The sequence below is a fragment of the Opisthocomus hoazin genome, chromosome 7 (genome assembly GCF_030867145.1).
Source record: "Opisthocomus hoazin isolate bOpiHoa1 chromosome 7, bOpiHoa1.hap1, whole genome shotgun sequence".
In the NCBI taxonomy this organism is placed as follows: domain Eukaryota; kingdom Metazoa; phylum Chordata; class Aves; order Opisthocomiformes; family Opisthocomidae; genus Opisthocomus; species Opisthocomus hoazin.
The window spans coordinates 34,379,542-34,385,541 of NC_134420.1; the positions used below are offsets into that span (position 1 = coordinate 34,379,542).

Sequence of the window (6,000 nt, forward strand, 5' to 3'; positions counted from 1 at the left end):
AAGTACCAATGTTAAAACTAAGCGTTTTATTAGCATCAGTAATACCTTAATATACTGTTGAGTAACTAAGTCTGCATCCTTTAATCAACTGACCATAAATAAATACAGTTAAAATGGAGGGAGGGGGAAATCTTCTGTCACTAGTTATCTATCAATGAAGAGAAGACACAGTATTTACATAAAACATTCAATCATTAAACTTTTCTTTTTCGCTTTACTTAAATAGAACACATGTGTTTTTACAACTAAGAAAAAAATAAATTTGAAGTTCCCACACTCTTTCTGGATTAATAACTGGTATGGCATGTGATGGCCTAAGGCATAAAAGCCTTGACAGTGAAACACAACTCTCCGATCTTTCCCTGCGATTACAACTGCCACAAACTTCTACCTTAGTACTTTCACCTGTCTCTCCCACCACTCCAGCTGAAGGGGAACGGGAGCTAGCCAAGCAATACCTCCCAAATAAATAACGACCAAACTCTCCACCAGAGACAACACAGATGCACTTGCAGTGACAACAGGCAGAAATGGGGACTGAGGGGGGGACAGGGACGGACACGACTGTTTTCCCTTTTACAAAACTGGTTTCTACCTCAAAGGAAACTAAAGATTAATTCCCAGAGTTAATGAGCAAAAAAAAAAAAAAAAAAAAAAACCCTCAATCATCAAAATTCCATCATGAAAGGACTGCTTTCTATAGAAAACACTAATCTTGGTTTATCCATACAGATCTGGAACCTAATGAAATCTGACACCTTTACTCTGGAAACAAATTTGCATTGTACCATCAACCCAGGCTCCTGCTCACAGACGCACTTCATTCCGCGTGCAGTAACGGCTTCATTAAAGCAGCAGGACTAGAATTTTTAAACGCAATTCTGCGGGCAAAATTTCTAAAAGCTATTTTGTAAGCAATATCACCCAAAAAATGCCTCCGTGTTCTTTGTGTAAAAACACGCCTCCTCCACCTAAAACACGCCGATGTTGCGGCCAAGGTTATACAAGGAGATCTTCATTAAGTTGAGCAATTCCCATGTTGTATCCCCGCTTTACCAGACACGAATGGGTGAATTCCTCACTAAGCGAACTGAAGAGGCATCGGTTAACCAGCGCAAATAATACAGTTATTTTTAAATACCGCACGAGAACATTAACATCAAGACTTCACGCAATATAAAATGGGGGAAGAGCAAACAAACTCGGCTGAGGAAGGTTATCCCCTCCTCGTCCACCTTTCCTTGCTCCTCCACCGTCCCCGCGAGGCACAGCTCGAGGCATTCCCCCGTTTTCCCACTTTTCCAGGCTCCCAGTGCAGAAACCAACCCCCCGCAAGCACTTCGCCCCTCCACCACCACCTCAGGAGCGGGGCATTCAGAGCAACCCCCACCGGCACGGCCTCCAAATTACCGAATTGTTATCATTACCGCGGTCTCAGCGTCGGCTCGGAGCAAAACCAGCACGACTACACCCTCGCCGCCTATTAAAAACATTAAAAAGTAAAGAAAGGGGGAGGAAAAAAAAAAAAAGCAAGCCCGAAATGGCAGCCCAACTCACCGCGGCGAGCAGGAGCCGCGCTGCTGAGGGAGCCTCGCACGGAGCGGCGCCCGGCCCCCGGGGAGCGCGGCCCCGCCGCAGGGCGCCCTCGGCGGGGGACGGGCAGCGCGGGGAGCCCCCGCCGCCCCCGCCGCGCCCGCCCGGCGCTTGCCCCTTCCTGAGGGGGAAAAAAACACACAAATCCGGAAAACAGCACCCGGCTCGGCTCGCTGCAGGAGGGGGCCCGCGCCCGACCCGAGGCTACCGGCAGGGCAGGGGGTCGCCGCGGGCAGTGCTCCGGCGGGCTCCCGCACAGCGCCCGGGCTGGCGGAGGAGCGGGACTGCGGGGGGGGGCTCCGAGGGGCCACTTTCGCCTGGGCCCCCAGCGCCGCCCCTCACCCCCGCCAACTCCCGGCTGGCGGGCAGGGGGCCGCTCCCCCCACGCACACTCACGCCCCCGCACACCGCCTCGGGTCACCAGCACGGCGACTCCCGGCTCGGTGGCGGGAAGGAGGGGGACGGAGCGCAGCCCGCCGCCCGCCCCGGCTCAGCCGCTCCCGCTCGCAACTCACCCAACAAACTTGCCTGGGCTCGGCTCAGCGGGGCTGGGCTCTGCGCAGCCCTCCCCGCCCGCGCCCGGGATGAGCTCACCCCGCCGCCCGCTCCGCTCCGCCCGCCGCCGCCGCCGCAGCTCTCGCGAGAGGGGCTGCCCCGCCGCCCGTCCGCGCTCCGCCGCCGAGGGGCGGGGGCGAGCGGCCTCGCGAGCGTTCCTATGGCAACGGCCAAGCGCCGGGCCTAGCGGGCGGCCGCGGCCTGCGCCCGGATCGTTCCGCTCCCGCCGCCCCCGCGCCGGGCGCGGCCTGGCCTCCCCTTCCCTCCCCGCCTCACCCCCGGGCCCTCGGGGCCGCTGCGAGTTTCGAGGCGGCAGCCCGGGGCGCAGCGGGCTACGCTGCGGGGCGCGTCTGGCCCGGCGGGCGGCGGCGGAGCCGCGCTCAGGGGACCTCCCGTTGGCTCAAGGCGGCCCGGGGCCAGCGGCGGGGTACAGGGCCGAGGTCGCTCACAGCAGCGACCTGCGAGCGTGGGGTTGGGCGCTGGGCACCTTGGGGCGTGCCCAATAGTGTTGCACGTCTCAGAACTTTTTGCATTAAAATGCTCTTTTTTTTTTTTTTTTTTCCTTTCCATCATTGCATCGAATCCCAGCCTCCAGGAGACCGATAGGGAGAAGGTCTTTGTCGCTGCTGGCGCACAAGCAAAACCTTCCGGTGCTGCACAGATGGCGTACGTTGAGATCATTTGCTGCCAGTCAAATTAAATTGAGTTCTCTCTCCAGATACCCACCACAGATAACAAATTAATGACACAGATAGGCAGGTGAAAAAAATGAGCATACATCAACATTACCCCTTATTCTGCAGGAACACTGCTCTGTTTTCAAATGGCTGAAATTTCAGACAAAATCAGCTGTGGGTAACCCACTCTGGATGATCTGCTTGTTGCCGTTACCGTTCTTGGCTTGACAGAACATTAACAATCTCAGTTAAAGCAGTGCAACTGAGATGTCTCCGAAATTAGGACACTCCAGAAAATGTCTCCAATTTGGGCTGGCGACGTTCCAGCGGCGTGCAACACCCTGATAGCTTGAGCAACTGCGCTGCGGTGAGCAGCTGCTCCGCCACTGAGGTGTTAGCTTCACCCTCGGCTCCTTTCCAGGAATGCCTGGACAGCAAATACGAACAAGACTTACATGTGGATGGAAACGACTTGCCACCTGCTTGAAGATGTTCCTAATGGATCTTTAGTATTGGTGTTCAAATACCACAGTGCTCAGTACCGTAAAAATACCTGGGTGGATTTCCAGAAAGCAATCATTCTCTTACGGGTTCCCTAGGTTGAGGTCATGACTCCAGCAGGTGTTTGGGGTCACAAAAACCCTCCCTGTCTCATCTTGCTGAGTAGAAGGAACGTTCCGTATGGATGAAGAACTGATCCCAGTGCTGCTCTGGCATGAAAAAAACTGACAATTTGCAATCTAGAAAAAAAAAAGCAACATTTTAAGTATTTAAATACATTTGTCTTTTATCAGCCACCTGAAAAGCTTGGCATATTTTACATAAATGAAAAGTTTTTTATGAGCAGTTCTGGCCCCGCTCTGCGAAAGGGAACTCCAAAGAGGCTTACCGTCCTCAGGTATACAGACACCACAGTGCTGGGTGTGACTGCAGCATCAGGAGCTATGGTGCACGATCACTGAATTTGTCTCCATCAGAAGAATTCAGATAGTGAAGCCGTGGCTTGCACGCTCTTTAATGAGGTTAATGAGGCTAGCGCATTCCCAAACCATTTCTGTGATCTTCCTTCACACACTGCTGATGCGTCAGACCGTAAGATGAGGGAGATACTCAGAAGGGTCACGTAGGGAGGGAGAGACTCTGACACTGAGCAGCAGCCCAGCCTACATGCTAGCTGAGATGGGGCCACCACGGAGGCACACACCCTTGGCTGCAGTCCAGCATCGGAGCAGGCTCCTGCTCCGGGGCCCCCATGGCCTCTCCCTGAATCCCAGCTCTACAGGGTCGACATCTGGTCATGCAAGGGTCCTTGCGAGGGGGCTGCCAGTGGGAGGCACGTCTGAGCCGCCCCGTTCCCCACATTCTCCCAGGGCATGCCGACTAGAGCTGTGGTTAGGGGGGCGGCAGCACTCAGGAGCGATATAGTTCTCACAGGTCTCAGGATATCCAGAACTCATTTATTTTCTTTATGTGGAAGTACAAACATTTTTATACCTTTACAACTAAGCAATAATTAACTGGGGTTTGGGGGGTGAGAAGAGGAGAATTTAGAGTTTACCTCCTGCCTATATAAGGAAGTCATCAGAATGGCTGATCTAGAGTAAGAGGGATAAGAGGGGGTTTATTTCAAAATAGTTACCTTGCCTTAATAACGCACAAATAATTCCAGAACAAAAGGGCTCTCTTCCCTTTGGCAGAGCACTCACCCACTGGCCTCTGCTTGACTAGCTGTTACAGAATGAAGGATGCACAGTTGGCTTTCCAGTTGATTTCCCTGCGTAGACAAGCCTCAAGAACCCCAAGGATTTCTGAATGCCAACCCTTCTTCTGCCACTAATTTGCTGTGCTACCATAGGCAAGTCACTTCATTTCTATTTTAATATTCTCCTTTAAACATAAAGGAAAAATGATACAGTTATTTACCTCAGAGGAGCAAGGTAAGAGTAAATTAATTAACGTTTGTGTTGCTCTCTGAAGGTTTGGCTTTATGAAAGGGTAACTAGGAGGACTGTTTCTGATTAGGGCTGGCCAGAGCTACAGGAAGCACAGGGAAAATTTGACTAAGAATCTGAACCACCCAGAAACGGTGCATAATTTGTTCATCGATGAACAATGAACATGCGAAAGTTTGTGTACAGCACACCCTTCCAAGAAGCATTATGATTTGGATGTACAATGCACCAGAAAAACTGATGAAGTAATTCACGTAGAGATGATTTGCTAAGGCGCAAGGTCAATACGTTTCAGGATGTGGAAAACGTCCATATTTTCATTCATGGTCCCCGGAAGTCAGTGTTAGTGGGTAAGGTTTTAGGGTCTTTAGAGTATTTTCTGGCATTATTGGCTTGGGGGTTTTAGGGGATTGTCTTTAATACGGATCATTTCAGTGATCCAGTTTATAGCACATGAACAGTTATTCTGCCATAAGAAAAGACCTGTTTTTCTCTGGAGCACCGGGGGCAGGAAAAAGAGGCAACTTCTTTAGCCAGCTTTGGCAGAAAAGGCAGTGCTTTGTGAACTACAACTTCTGTGTTCTTTTTTTGACTCACCAACAGGCCTTTTCTGACATGAAGTAGATACAAACACTCTCTGACTTCACCAGTTATAGCTGTGCAACTCGTATGGTCATCTTTGAACTCTCTAAGGGGCTTCGCAAGTGTTTTAAAGGAACTCTCTCTGCAGCTTAAAATAATTCACCTTGAAGTAAATCTGTTACATTTAATTAGCATGGGTAATTACTAATTGGGCATAAAGTATTTGAAGTCATTAGAACTCAAGATAAGAAATACACCTTAGTTACAAGTAGGAAAAATGTATTTTTTTATAAATAAAAAAAATGTTTCTGTTTTTGATATGTTCAGCTTAGAGGAAAATATTGAAGAATCTCTCTCAAATAGGATTTGAAAAGAAAGGAAGGATGTAGGAGCATTTGCGACAAAGCAGCAGCATGGAAGAAAGTGTGCGGGTGAGCCTGAAGGCTGGTGCAAAGGGATTGTCAAGTAGGACGTACCAAATGAAGTCAAGTCTGACAGGCCAGAATTGTGACCTCTCAGCTGTACATGGGCTCACAGCAGCACCCATCCACGTTGCAGATTCCTCCTGCCAAGCCTGTCTGTCCTGCTCTGCAGTCGGGAGGCTCTTTCTCATAATTTGCAAGGATCTGCATTACTTGTTT

General features: G+C 50.6%; 1 protein-coding gene across 10 annotated transcripts in view; it reads right to left on the reverse strand.

Moving 5' to 3' along the window:
- The window catches only part of SIPA1L1 (signal induced proliferation associated 1 like 1), a 231,659-nt gene extending 229,453 nt beyond the window's left edge, over positions 1 to 2,206 (reverse strand). For 4 of the 10 annotated variants that reach the window (XM_075427540.1, XM_075427527.1, XM_075427535.1 and 1 more), the window contains exon 1: positions 2,109 to 2,176. The gene's annotated coding sequence lies outside the window, so the exon portion shown is untranslated. Of the gene's footprint in view, positions 1 to 1,427; positions 1,449 to 1,557; positions 1,579 to 2,108 lie in introns of those variants that run through there. The other 6 variants (XM_075427533.1, XM_075427528.1, XM_075427532.1 and 3 more) reach the window with 6 other exon arrangements.
- Between the last annotated feature and the right edge of the window lie 3,794 nt (positions 2,207 to 6,000).